The sequence below is a fragment of the Aphelocoma coerulescens genome, chromosome 4 (genome assembly GCF_041296385.1).
Source record: "Aphelocoma coerulescens isolate FSJ_1873_10779 chromosome 4, UR_Acoe_1.0, whole genome shotgun sequence".
Taxonomy (NCBI): domain Eukaryota; kingdom Metazoa; phylum Chordata; class Aves; order Passeriformes; family Corvidae; genus Aphelocoma; species Aphelocoma coerulescens.
In genome coordinates this window covers 28,084,463-28,098,808 of record NC_091017.1, presented here as the reverse complement: position 1 = coordinate 28,098,808, position 14,346 = coordinate 28,084,463, and the positions used below count along the sequence as shown (strand labels likewise).

Below are 14,346 nucleotides of genomic sequence, written 5' to 3'. Positions count from 1 at the left end.
CAACTAGAGATGACTTCTTTTTAGTATCCAGTTGATCTAGAGATATTGCAGATGGATTAATTTGGTTTAGATTTATACCAAAATATTAAAGTAGCTTACATGAATTCAGTGTTATAAAAGCTCCAGTTATATCTTTTGGTGTTAATTAGACACAATCAGTTAAATACATCTTTGTAATTATATCTAAAATTAGCTCAGACCCTGCAGGGAGTCTTGTAAACTTGTCACTGTGTCAAGTTGAAAACATTTACAGCATTCAAAATTTCACTCAAATCTTCTGTGACTATTTTAGGAATGTAAGATTTGAGCACAAGAGCAGAATGGAATCAACCAGAACACCCTCCAAACTTCAGTTCTCAAGATCTTCATCGATATAAAAAATGGTTTTAAAAATACTTCAGAATACCAAGCAGACAGGATATTTGCTCCTTACAGTAACTCTACAATGGACTCAATTTTAAGCTAAGGGTTACCTACTGGAGACCAGTATACTGAAATAATATTACAATTCCATTTATCTGAATTGTTTGGAAGGTACACAGGCATTTTTAAAAATCACTGCAGACTACTTCTGTCAGCTGGCAAGAGAAGAGAGCACAATTTTGATTAGACCATGTTAAACTTTGTTCAATTCACCCTTAAACTTTGCTTTCCAGACTTGAAGTGCAGATTCTAGAGACTGCCAGCACAGTAAGAAAAAGCATTTAAAAGTTCTCTTACTTTTAGCAATAACTGCACAGTCACTCATACGTGAATATACACAGAAAATAGAATATAAAAATAAATGTATAAAAATAGAATGTATTTGCAACAGCACGGTCAACCTTAAGAAACAAATAAAAGGTGTGTGCAGAAAGGAGAACTAAGTGATTTTATTATTATTTATTCATATTACAGTATGTTTTGCTTTATACCTAATACCAAGGTTAACTCTACTATTGAAATGTGTGCAGCATTTTAATGACTGTTTACATCTGTAGGTCCAAGATAGCCAGAGCATTCTCCTGGAACAAAATACAAACCTGACTTTAGTTAGACAACTTTCTCTCCCTGAGTACCCTTTCATTTTCTAATGGAGACAAATAGGGATGAATAACTGAAATCTTCTTAACAACAATGTAGTACATTAAAGGAGGAAACAAAATTGAAGTAATTTAATCTCAATTTTAATATTGATTTCCTGAGGAAATTACAAAATTTGTATCTGTATTATAAATGAAAAAAGAGGGAAAAGAAGGACCATTTACATATGGTTTCATGAAGTGCTCTGTACATGCAAAGCACAAATGGCTTCTGGCATTAGTGGAAATCAAATGCAGAGATCTCGGTTTCTCTTCCATTTTTCACTGTACCATCTACTTTTGTAGCAACCCAACCCTGCAGAAGGGTTTCATACTGCAGGCATGATTGCAGAGAACTGTCAGAAATGAACTGTGACATACATTTTACAGGAGGTCATAGAAAAAGGAAAGGGGTAAGATAAGCTATTTTAGAGATCATACGCATGGCCAAAATTTGTGTGACAAACGTTCATGTGAGTTATCTGATTCCCTCCACCATGTTTGTTCAAGGATATAAACATATGTAAGGCAGTTTGAAATTAAACACTCTCCTGTTCCTTTGCAAAGAAATGAAAACAGGAGGAAAAACTTCCTAATTCAGTCAGCAAGTGCTCTCAGCATTGCAATGTAGTCAAGTTTAGAAGAAATGTAATGCCTAGAGTATCAACAGTACTGCTAAGGTGTAGGTGGTAAGCAATTTTTCTAAGAGGAAGAAAAGTAGCAAACAATACAGCAGAAATCAAAATCAGATTTCTCCAATAATTAGTTGGAAAGTTGGTAAGTGTCTGTATGTGGTTTATTACTTTGTTAATTAGGACATTGCATGTCTAATAAATATACTGAATTAAAAGTTCATCAAAATATTTACCTATCTAAAAACAGAAGACGCCAACCTTGGAGACTTTAGACAGAAATTTTACTGGCAGCTTTCTAGAATCTTGACACATGTGAATGAAGTCAAACCAGAGGAAAAAAGCAACAGCTAAGTTTTCTGCTTAAGCACCAGGAAGCTTACTGACCTTGCAAAATGTCAGTAAGCACAGAAATTACTTCATGCACTAGTAGTCCCATAATTTTGTTTTCACTCCTTCCTTGCTAAAGTATCTCCTCTCTTAATGCTCTCCCAAAATCCTACATGCATGATCTAAGGGGCTTCAGTCACAGACATGCCAGAACAGAATGGCAACAACATCCATGTCAGAGCTCATGGAAATTACAGTGAATATTCTAATTACATTTGTTACAGTTTAGAGATCTGAGTCCACCACATAAGAAACCTGTATCAGGGGAGGGCTTAGCTTGCCCAGTGACAGCCTCACCAAACGTCTAACTGTTCTGACAGCAGGTAACAGCAAATTACTAAGAAAGATAATAAGACAACAAAGGTATTTATCCCTCCCCATATAGTCATCTTGTCACAAGTGATCTGTGGTGCAAGAAATTCATACAGTCATAGAAAGACTTGAGTTGGAAAGGACCTGAAAGATCATCTAATGAAGCTCATTTATAAATTCTGGGGTTTGAGGTAATATCTGTGATTTATCAGCTCTTGATAACAGATCAACAGCTCTTTTTCATCTACAAAGCCTTCTAGTGGCTTTTCTGCATCCATGTAAACACTGGTCTTTACAAAGCATTGCAGCAGAGATCCCCAGTTTCACTATATAAGGCACAAAGAAATTTGTCTGCTTTTTTAAATCTATCTCTTTGTAGTTTCATTTTATAACCCTGATTTCTTGGAAGCAAAACTAATACTTGAATGACAAACCCTAAAGTAATCATTCCCTCTTCATCTTTTCTATGCATTTTTTATCATTGATTTACCAAAATATGAATATCAATCTAATATCAATATCCAACTGATACGGACAAAAACTCTCTAACAGTTTAGAGTTAGAAAGTGTATGTTTTATTTGGCACCAGGCACTGCGTGGGATAGCTCCCTAAGACACAGGGCCCCGATCCAAGCAAACACAAAGCTTTTTATTTACAAAAAATTATGAATATCCAAATACAAATGCATATTCATAACAATAACACCTCCCATTCTCCACTTCGTATGGAAATGAGCTTACATGTCATTAAGCATGCATAGCGTGTGTCCTGAATTGAGTCGGTGGTCTCTAATTTAGGTCAGTGGTCCTAAAAAAGATGAAGCAACTCATCTTCCTCTTTTTGGCCTTTTTGCCTTTCTGAGTTTTAACAATCCTAATTACTTTAGTGACCTCTAAGTTTCTTCTTGTGTGACTTTTGGACTGGATTCCACAAAGGGAGGAAATTGGTGATTGTCCTTGCTCCCTACACCAACTTATCAATGTTTCTACTCCTCATTCTAAGCACAGCTAAGCAAACATGCAAATGACAGATCATCAGTTATTTGGCAATCAGTTACTAACATCTTAAAACCCATTTCAGGTCCAGCTCTCTTAACTCTAGCTGGGCCCAAATTCCTTCCTATTCTAACTAATCTCAATACAGCTAGCCTATAACTAAAATCTTTATGTTTCTTCTAAATCTATGTTTCATCACCTTTCCCTTTTCAGAAAATGCCAATTCTTTCAAAAAAGACAGAAAATTCCTAGCCTTTTGCTCTTCCTTTCATTCCCATGATACTTAAATGGACTTTGTATCCCAGACACATGGAGTGAGGAGGTCCTATCCGTATTGCAGCACAGGATGCTTAGTTAAGAGAGTGAGTTCAGAGGAAATCAGGCACAATTTCACTAGCACCCTATGTCCTTTTGTTGGAAGTATCCCTAGGGTGTAACCCTTGATGGTTTGCTCAAAAAAAAGTTTTCTGATTAAGCAAACACTGGGCCTGCAGCACCTTCAGGGCTGGACAGTGTCTTTACCTGCCATGCAGGGTAAATTGTAACTTTTCAGCACAGACAGAACAAACATTTTTGAACGGCAAGTGACCATCCAACAACAATGCTGCTTGTCAGCTTTCTGTGATTGTTCATTTCATGGAGTTATCATCCTGAGACCAGTGATGAAAGAAAATGTTTGGGATTGTGTTTGCTCCTAAGCACAAAGGAACTAGGCAGTCTTCTTTTTCCATCTTGTATATTCAGCTTTTCCCTGTGCTCCATCCTTTTGCAAATCAGTGCACAAGCTTCCCTGCAGGAGCATGGCACAATTCAGTCCACACTGAGGAATCCATTCCTCTCTACTTAGCAGGACCTACCTCCTGGGTCACTCACAGGGGGCACTCTGTGCTAGTTGGAAAACAAACCAGTGGGAAGCACCAAGTCAGAATAACAATTTAATGGAAATTAAAGGAAAGGAAAAGAAAGTAAAAGAAAACACTGACAGAGTCAAGATACAACCTGAGTCCCTATTAGGCAGGGTAGTGGTAGCAGTCTGGTGGAATGGTGGCTGCAATCCTCTGAAGTGGTGATCCTGTAGTAGAAGGGGTCTGCTCTTCCTCAGAGAGTCCAGTGGTGGCTGTGTAGCTCCTGTCCTCTGGAAATCCAGTGGAGAGAGTGTCTCTGGTGCTCAGAGTCCCAGATTATATCCACGATGGGATGCTTGGTTCCTCCCTCTGGGTGGAGCATCTCACAATGGGGTAATGAGTCATGAGGCCAAGTGTTGATTAGGCTCGTTAACAGAAGATAGTCCGGAGGGAGTTATCTCTGAGTTATGCAGCAGGACAATGATGGGCCATTAACAGAAAAATAGTCTGGGGGGAGGAGGCAAGGAAACACTGCTCCACCTGATTTCAACAGCTCATGAGGATGGTAATAGAATGCACCTCAACCCAGGACACACTCAAAAGCAGCTATCATGGCAAGGGAGAGAGGAAAGAGTCTGACAATGAATGGAAAGAATAATTTCCTCTAACAGTTCAGCTTTTGACAGCCTAAGTGTGTTTTCTTATCACTAGCAATTTTCTATGAAATATACAACTCACCGTGCATATTCTTTACTGACTACTACTACTCACTAGATGGAAAAGCTACAGATAGAATGTACCCATCACATTCAGGTGGATCTCTTGGTTGTCTGACCAGAGGGGACTGTCCTTGAAAAGTCAGTTGGGTCTTTAGGGATTTTTATTCCAATCTCCCCATGGATCTTTAATGGACACTCGAGATCTCTTTAGGTATTCAGACTCAATTGGAGAAACACTTCTCCCCCTTTCCACTACACCCAATCTTTGTTTGAAACACCTGACTGTAGAGACGTATTTTTGCAGTGTTTCAAAGGATTGGAATGTCACAATCTCTGCTCCAGTACACAGCAATAAGGAGGTGGGAGTGTGGAATGCCAGATCAGAACACTGATCCCTCTAAACCTCTGCTCTTTCTCTGATTAACATCAGATTTTTGTTTGCCTCTGTGAAAACTTCCCAATCTAGATAGAAATGGGTTTTTTATACACTAACTGGAAAGTGATGTGTACCCTAATCAAATGCTGCCTACAATAAACAAATGATATTTTCACCCTCAACTCTTTTAACCCTCTCACTACTGGACTGATTTTTAAATACATATTCTTTTATGTTTAACACTAGTATTCATTAATTTTCTGTACACATGCTTAATTCTAGATTTCACTTAAATTTAATTGCAGAGTATTGCAAAAAAGGAGAATACTATTTTTTCCTGATGATTCAGGAAGTAATCCTACCACTAAGCTATTAAAAATTAGTGAATCTCCTATTCAGATAAAAGTTAACCTCATAATAGAAAACAGTAAAATTTATCTCCTAAACCAAAAGTATGCTGAGGCAATCACTGTTTCAGCAACATACTTCTTTTCAGAAATTCAGTCTGGTTATCCATGAAAATATAGCAGATCCCAGCCCTTTATATCCACTCCAGTAAGACCTTTTCATTCTTTCTATTTAAGAAAGGAACAGAAGCTTTGCAAACACACAACAGTTTAGGCAAAGAAATTTGAGAAAACACACACACAAGAGGACATGAAATTTTAAGATAGAACTTACAGGCTATCCATTTGTGCCACTTGAGTGTGCCATTTCTATCAGTTGAGTTACCACAAACTGTTCAGTTCCGCTCACTTTAGCTCAGTTAATTTTTTTAAAATTAAGAGCATATTATATTAAGAAACAGGAAGGCAGGTTGCTGGTAAGATCACATACAATAATATTTCACATCATTTCAGGGAAGGACCACCAGAGTTAACCTGAAACTTACCAGCTTTATTTTTTGTTTTGAAAGTCCTGGGGACATAATGCCACAAGCTTTTCTCACTGTAGCAATACAGATGGAATTGATGAAAAATAAGCTTATGAACTGCAAAAAAGTAAGTACTGCCTATGCAATTCTTCTGCAAGAGATTAAAGGACACTTGTGCTGTACCGCGGGACAAAAAAGAAATTTGTTTTCCTAGGAAATTGTCTATACCAGATGCTTTTAAATACATCCAGAAAGCAAAATGTTTTTTGCATGACAAGGATTCATAGGCATTCATCACAGCTATGCTATTTTATTCAAAATAAAGCATACTATTCCTCGAGCAATATTAAGGACCTATAAACCAGAAGATTTTTTTCTAAGTTTTATAATTCCTAGAGCTAGTTCCAGTACGTCACTTCATGTCAATTTTTAAGAGATCAGGAGCACAGGAAAATGGAAACTTGCAAGGAAGGCATGCATTAGAATAATATCTTTTTGCCCAATTATTACCAAAAAATGCATATTAAAGCAAGGCTATTTTTGATTATTTACAGTCTCATTCTTCCCAGAAAATATCTTCCTTTTAAATGAGACCATTTAGTGAAAAACTGGTGTCTCATTGTTTTATGGACTACATGGACTCAGTAACCACATCTATGAGCCCTAGGAGGTAAAGAGGAAGATTTGCAAGGGTGAGGATCACTTACTAGGTTTAGATAAAGTACAGCTTTAGGTTTAAAAAGATTTAGTGAGAAAATGGAACCAACCATAGAACGTCAGACGAAAGGTCTGTCTAGGTCAGTATGCTGTACTCAGTTACAACAGTAGATGATTCCTAGAGGAAAGCAGAAAGAAAATGAGAAATATATTTCCCAAGAACTGACACCTAGCTTTTAGTTCTTCATTCTAAAATTTCCTGACCACCATTGACATCTTTCTTTTAATAGCCTAGATTATTTTTTCTTCTATTAATGTATCCAATCAGTTCTGAACACCAGAAAACTTTTAGTATCTGCAATAGCCTGTGGCAAGGAATTGCATAGCTTAGCTCTTTATATGGGACTTTTTTGTTTATTTTCAACCTGCCATAAGCAATTTCAATACATGCACATCCGTATTAGAGTAGCTATGGAAAACAGTCCTTACAGCTTTTTTTTTTTTTTTTTTTCCAAAATTCTTAAAATTCACCCCTATTTTATGCAGAAAATGGAGTGGCACAGGATGGTTCCCAGCATCTTTGAAATGCCTGTTTTGTTACTTCTCTGATAATAAATTGTTCTGAGTTGTCACAACAGTGCCATACAAAGAAGAGTTCCCTACCTTACATGCTGTTGGATGGCAAGTCAGCTTTGAGTGGGTTATCTTTGCAGCATCACTATGAGCCATCATTGTTTTCTACCACATTTCTGCCACCTGAGATCTCCTTTGTTAAAACCACTTTTCATGCAAGTCTCTTCCCACTCACGTATGTGAGTTTTTGTAAGGCACTGCTGAGATCCTCCTCAGCTATATAAATTACCTCTTCTTTTGTTTGTTTTTGCCAATGTTCACCTTTTTATTTTCTTATATTACAAATTTGTATTTTCCTAAAATTAACATTTTATTATCTGCTTCAACTACTGTGAGCACCTCTTTCATCATTTCAGTACTACCTTCAAATTTCATTAAACTGTTATCAATACCCTCTCTGAATGCTTACATAATGAGACATTTAATAAAACTGTTCCTAATACTAATTTCCAGACAGACTGATGTTACTCATTGCCTATGACATTAACTGTTCTGGCTAGCTTATTACTGTAGCCCTATTCAAGCTAGTTCATACTCAGTTTCAGCTAAGATTTTATAGGAAATTCAATAAAATTCCAAGCAGTAACTTTTTTTTTTTTTGTCCCTACCTTCTCTCCATCCTTTATATTTTTATCAAGAAGCAGTAGAATTTCTATTGGCAAGGTACAATCCTATTTATAAAAAGATGCAAAACAATGGTTATTTCTAGTTTACAGAGGAACTATTAGACATATGCTCTGATACTTTTCACATGCTGAAACACAGTGGAAATCAGTACCACAGAAAACGTTTTGGAGGGTGAGGTATCATTCCTGTCTAGATCTTGAAATGTCTTGCCTGACCCTAAATGTTAGACCAACTTAACCTAAATCAGCCTTAAAGCTGATTTAGTTGAATCAATATATGCTACTGGCTAAAAGCCTTAAGCATCAATTGGAAATGAATTGCAATTTCACATTTATCTCCTAATAAGTGAACTGAAACAGAACAGAATTGAACCATAGTAGGTGACCCGTATGGCTTTGAACCCATTTCATGACAATACGTTAAAATTCTGTTGTAATTGTAATAATGTTATCAGCTACTCTTTCTCATCTCTATTGTACATAGATATCTAGTCCTTCCCTTCCTCTCCTAGGATCAACCATATGATTCTTGCATTCTTGGATCAGACACACATCAGCTGTCTGATGTCCATTCATCTGAATTCTCTCCTGGCAGATTGATTCAGTCGACGTGTTTAGTGGGAGGGTGTTGCAGTGTCCCACAGTGGTAGGGAGGAGAAGGGAGATCCAGCAGGCAGGAATTGTGCAGCAAGATTCATTCATTCAATTATTTTAAAACTCTTTCATAGACTTTTTTCTTCATAGTCTAATTGGACAAAGGATCAGCCACCCCTTGGGGTGATTGGCTAAAATCCTAAAACATCCATTGTCAAAATATTTTTCTACTATACCATAAAGAAAGGTTTGCAAGGTCGCAGGTGTTCATAGCTTATATAACTCTACTAGTATCTTCTGTGAGAGAGAAAAATATCTCACGGGACTGGAAAGGAGCAAGAAAAATTCTTGCTAGCAGCATATTTATATCCACAGAAGGGAACCCACTGACACTCATAAATCAGCTCATTTTCTTGCCAGTTTTGATCCCATATGCCAGATTCCTCTGTCTTCCAATACCTGGTTTCATCATTTGTACGTGGTCATATAAAACCTCTTGCTACCTTCAGAGTGGATGTTCACACACAGGAGAATTATCTACAGTGAATTTTGTGTAAAAAGGTTCCACTCTCTGTTGATAGCTTGGAAGTCCTCAGGTCTCTTCAGAGCATCAAATTGATGATTCAGTGTATGAGAAAAAAAATTCATGGAGATCTGAGTCATCACGGTAATAGGGTGAGATGGTGATTGCAAAACATTTCAGTTAGGCTTCAACCCTTATCTCTAACCCTGCACTGTACACTAGTCCCTCAATCCACTTCTATTCACTAATCCCTGGAGCAAGCCCCCTACACCTTGAAACTCCTAAACCATATTCCCATGCACTAACCTAGCTCTGACCCAATTCTGTAGCTCTGACTCTAGCTTGCTTGGCTACCAGGAGGCAGAAGTGCAGGGATTTTGAGGTCACGGGGAAATCCCTGCTGCCCAATTAATTTTTTTTGCAAAATGGCCTTATTCTCTTTGGATGTATGAACAACTGTGATGTAGGGTTCAGGTTACTTTTCTTATATTGCAGAAAAAATGGGATCCCAGCACTTAATTTCTCAAAATGAAGTGAATGTTTCCAGATCCCTTAGCTTTCAGTCTGTCACATGGGACTATATTATCTCTACTTATTCAGTGCTGATGGAGAAGAAGGCATGACTGAGTTCAGTGTTACAGAAAAAGCAATATGTTTAGGCAATAGCTGCTAATCCCACTGTAATATACTCATTTTGCAGTCAGTGATTAACACAGACGTGGATGAAGTGATCTCTACAATAATGTTATACATTAAATTCATACAGCGCTTTGTTCAAATCTTTTCTACACCTATATATGGTCTGACTTGTGATGTGAAATTATTATAAAGCACTAGTTCTTTCCAAACCCCTGCATCTACTTCAATGCCAAAAAATATCCTTTTCCCCTTCTAAGGGGTTTGAACTTCAAAGCATAATTTCAAAATATAACTAAGGTAATAGACAGTGGTCTGAACATAGTGAGCTACCTAAGTCAAGAAATAGCCCAGTCATGGGGGATCTGCCAAGAAAGCAGGTCAAGAGTCCTCATAGAAAATTGATATTCTTGTTAATTAAAGTAATAAGCAAACTTTTCTTCACTTTTATTTTTTTTTAATCCACTGGATCATTAATCCAAGCAGGATTTCTAATTCTGCTCTTGTAACTTTAAGTATATATTCTTTCAGTGGCTACAACTTTAAAAGACAAGAAAAATCTGAAGTGGCATATAGGAGATATGCAGATATGGTGGTTAGGGACATGGTTTAGTGATGAACCTGGAAAGTCTGGTTAAAGGGTTGGATTCAATGATCTTAGAGGTCCTTTCCAACATAAACAATTCTATCTTCTCACTAGCAAAGTTATATTATTTTCATATTAATTTTCATATTGATTTTGAGAGTTGCAGGGCTCACAGGGGAAATTTTCAAGTGTTCTGCAGAAGATGGCTTTGGAAAATACATCATTTTGCCTAAGCTGTTTACTAAAAATCTCTAGCATGTCATGATGCAGAACAATGCCTTGAAATTTGGTGGCACACCATAGCTCCTCAGGGTCACAGGTCCCACATGCTCCTTAAACACTTGACTGAATTTGACAACAAATGTATCCAAACATTGTCCCAGAACTTTTCAGGTGTTACTCCAGGCTGCATCAAATTACTGAGACTGATAATACAATATCTGAGAAGAAAACTCTCATTTCTCATACAGAACACAACATAATGCAAATACAAATGAGCCATACAAGTAGAAGAGGCAATTGGACAGATGGAAATCAGGCTACAAGTCAGAGAAGAATCAAGGATTTCAGCCTAAACTAGTTTGAAAGGACTAAAGTCACTAAAATGTTTGAAAAACTGGGCATAGGCTTTGAGAGTGGTAATAAAAGAGGGAAGAGTTTGATCAGGCAGGGAACAAAAGCAAGGACAAAAGGAGGGACATTAAGAGGGATGTTGTGGATTTAACAATCTCACAGAAGACTGTTGGTAGGGGATACAACAAATTGCAATCCTCACTGGAAGACAGGAACAGACTTTTTTTAGAGGGTATACCTAGGTAATGGGCCACCAATAGAAGTGGTCAAGGGAACAAATATTTGTAGTAGGTTATCAGCGGATGTAGTTGGACTTGGATTTATTGAGTAAAATTCAATATTTTTCAAAAACATGTGGTCCTGTCTGCTTGGAGGGAGCTCATCTCCTTTCTTGAATGAATTCCTGGGTACAACTCAGTGGTTTGATATTTTCTGAAAAAGAATATACCAGTAAATCACAACTCTTCCATCTGGCCTACTGGTTATTAGGAAGAAAAAAAAAAAAGTGAATGTATCAGTAAGAATTTAGGCATTTTTTTCAAAGCATTACAAGGAACAACAAAAGGCTGAAGCATACTTAGAAAGCAAAAAAATCTTGTAAATGGCTCATTAGGAAACAGCAGTTAACACCACCCTTTGAACATGCTTTTGGCTGCATTTATAAAAGTACCACCAATTAGATTTTAACAGCAATATGGAGTATTACCAAAATATTAACATCTAATAAATACTGATCACAGCAGGAATTTTTTATTGCTATGATTACTCAAGTAAAGACTATTAGCACTGCTTCCTCCCAGCTAAAACATCAAAGCATGTTTTACTTAATTTCATTTGCTTCAGACACTAGTAAGTGTCAGCATTTTAATTAATTTTAAATTATCCTGTTCTTTGTCCCATTTTAAATTGTTGTTTCTTTCCACAAATTAATGCCATATCATCCTAACTACATTTGTTGTTGTTAAACCTCAGAACAGCAATGCATGCAGCTATAGAGTGCTAAAGACAGAAACTGTGGGAGAATACTCAAAGAAAGTACAAACATCAACATTTCATTCTTTCACAGTCTGTCTGGGCCACCTGTCAAATACTCTGTCATTTTCCTCCCTTATATCAGGTCAGTTTTAGATCCAAAGATTGTTTTGGTTCTTGAATTCTTAAAGGCACAAATATGTAGTTAGTATTAGTGTCATGGACTGATGATTGAATTGAAACTGTAGTTCATTTGAACTGAAGGTGAGGCCATAGAATTTTTCTGTAAAAAACCTTTTTTTCCCTCTGTTGAAGGTGGTGGTGCTACGCTACTTCAGGAACAACCATGTAAACATGTTTTGAACTCTACAGCAACTGACGCCTTTGGAGGATTTATTCTGTGTATGAAATGTCTCACTCTTGACACTTGCAGAGGTTGTATGCTTACTTAGAAGGAAGAAAAATCCCTAGTGCTGCAACAGACCAGGCCAAAAGCAGGGAAAAAAAAATATATTGCTGAGTAATGGCACTCATTTTTTCCTTCCTATTCTAACACAAACTCATTTATTTTAAAAAAATATTCATTTGTTTGGTTAAAATCTATTATGAAACCTAAATACCTGGAAATGCATGACGTCAGAAATTGCTGCTAGTCTTTCAGGAGGTGTCAAGGGTGGTAAAGACTTACTCCTCTCAGTGGTCACGTACAAAGAATTACTGCCTGCAGTTGAAATTACACAGAATAAAACAAGACATAAGCTAACTTTCTTGAGTTGAAAGAAAGTCAGTTCTAACAACAAACTAGTTCTCATATGTAGGCAGCACGGCAAATACAAGGTGAGTGGTGTCATTTATGAATAGGTATTTATGAATTCCTTAAAACCCTTTTTGTCTTTAAGGTAGTGATCATGCACAGTAATAAGCTGAGAACACGCATAAGGCACAAGAACAAGAAGGTGTCAGAAAAAACAAGGTGCATCTTTCATGAACTTTGCATAGCTTTCTGTGCATCCACATCACTTTCTAGGACACCAGTCCTCAGTTTTGCACAGAAATATGTAACTAGGTGTTTTATCAAATCTTATTACATGTTTTCCTTCCTGCTCAATCACGTTGCAGTCCTAGGGAACAAACACTTCAAAAGGTGTATTCTCCAACTGCCAAAATAGATATTTTCTATGTCCAGGGCTGACCATTCTCTTTCATGACCCCAGCACATACTAAGGCACTAGCCTGTTGCATTGCAACCTCTTCCATCCCAAGCAACACTTGTTTCTGTGATATGTATTAAACTGAGCACTGAATGAAATACAGAGATGAACACTGAGGTGTCTGACACAGATCGTTCAAACAAGTGCTCTTACCTCTGGGCCACAAGCCCACCCTGTTCCATATTTGCTTTTTCTTCAGTTCTTTAGTGGACACTGGCCCACTTTCAACAGAAGAGTGGAAGTCCAGAGCAGCATCATGATCCAGACTTTTTGGAAGCTGGAGACAGGCTCAATTCACTACAACTCCCAGCAAGATACAGGATTTCACAGCAATTACACACTGTGTATACTAGGACTCTTAGCCAGCTGGATAGTATATGATCAGCATTAACAGCAATAAGACTGACTGAAAAGCATAAATTCTGTTATGGAATTAGAAATTAGAAACATTGCTTATCATACATTAGCCCTCAGGATAACATTTTGGGTTGTAGATCCAAGTAGAAAAGATTATTTTCTGATTTTATAAAGTAGTTGTATAATTCCTACAGAGACACATTTCCAATCACTCCCTACTTTCAGCTCTTAGAATTACTTTTATGCACTCCCTGCTCTTATTAAGAACTTTCTAGACCTATTTGTATTTTCAACCACAAAACACATTTGCATTTGATTCAAACAATATTTGTATCATGTAGCTCCTTTTGTTGACCCTTGCAATAATGTCATGGAAATGCACAAGAAGTCTTCAAAATCCCACTGACAGTAATTTTGGCTTAGTTACAGTAGGAGTCTCCTAGTCTTCCCAACTGGAGAAGTAGATGAAATAACCACCTTATCTTTACTAGTATAAAGAGCAATACAAATGCAATACTTCTGTTACTGAAACTGCTTTTAATCTAGTCAATTCAATATCAAAGCATAGTAGAAATTACCAGACACACTCACTTTAAAAAGTTCACCATCTATTGCCTTTGACCCTTCAAAAATGAGTAAATAAAACTGAGATGCAGATGCAGATGCAGACATAAATAAGAGACCAATTAAACTTTTACAGGACCCAAAAGGTGAGAAGGCATAAACTGAATTCAGATACCCTCTAAATGGAAAATAAAAATGTTCCCATTCAG

The 14,346-nt window shown here is 37.1% G+C and overlaps 1 long non-coding RNA gene across 1 annotated transcript in view; it reads right to left on the bottom strand.

Annotated features, from left to right (window-relative positions):
* Positions 1-10,389: 10,389 nt before the first annotated feature.
* LOC138109599 (uncharacterized) overlaps positions 10,390-14,346 on the bottom strand; it is a 29,969-nt gene continuing 26,012 nt past the window's right edge. The window contains exons 2-3 of the long non-coding RNA XR_011150637.1: positions 12,626-12,726; positions 10,390-11,465 (exon numbers count right to left, since the gene is read on the bottom strand). This is a non-coding gene — a long non-coding RNA (uncharacterized lncRNA). The remainder of the gene's footprint in view (positions 11,466-12,625; positions 12,727-14,346) is intronic.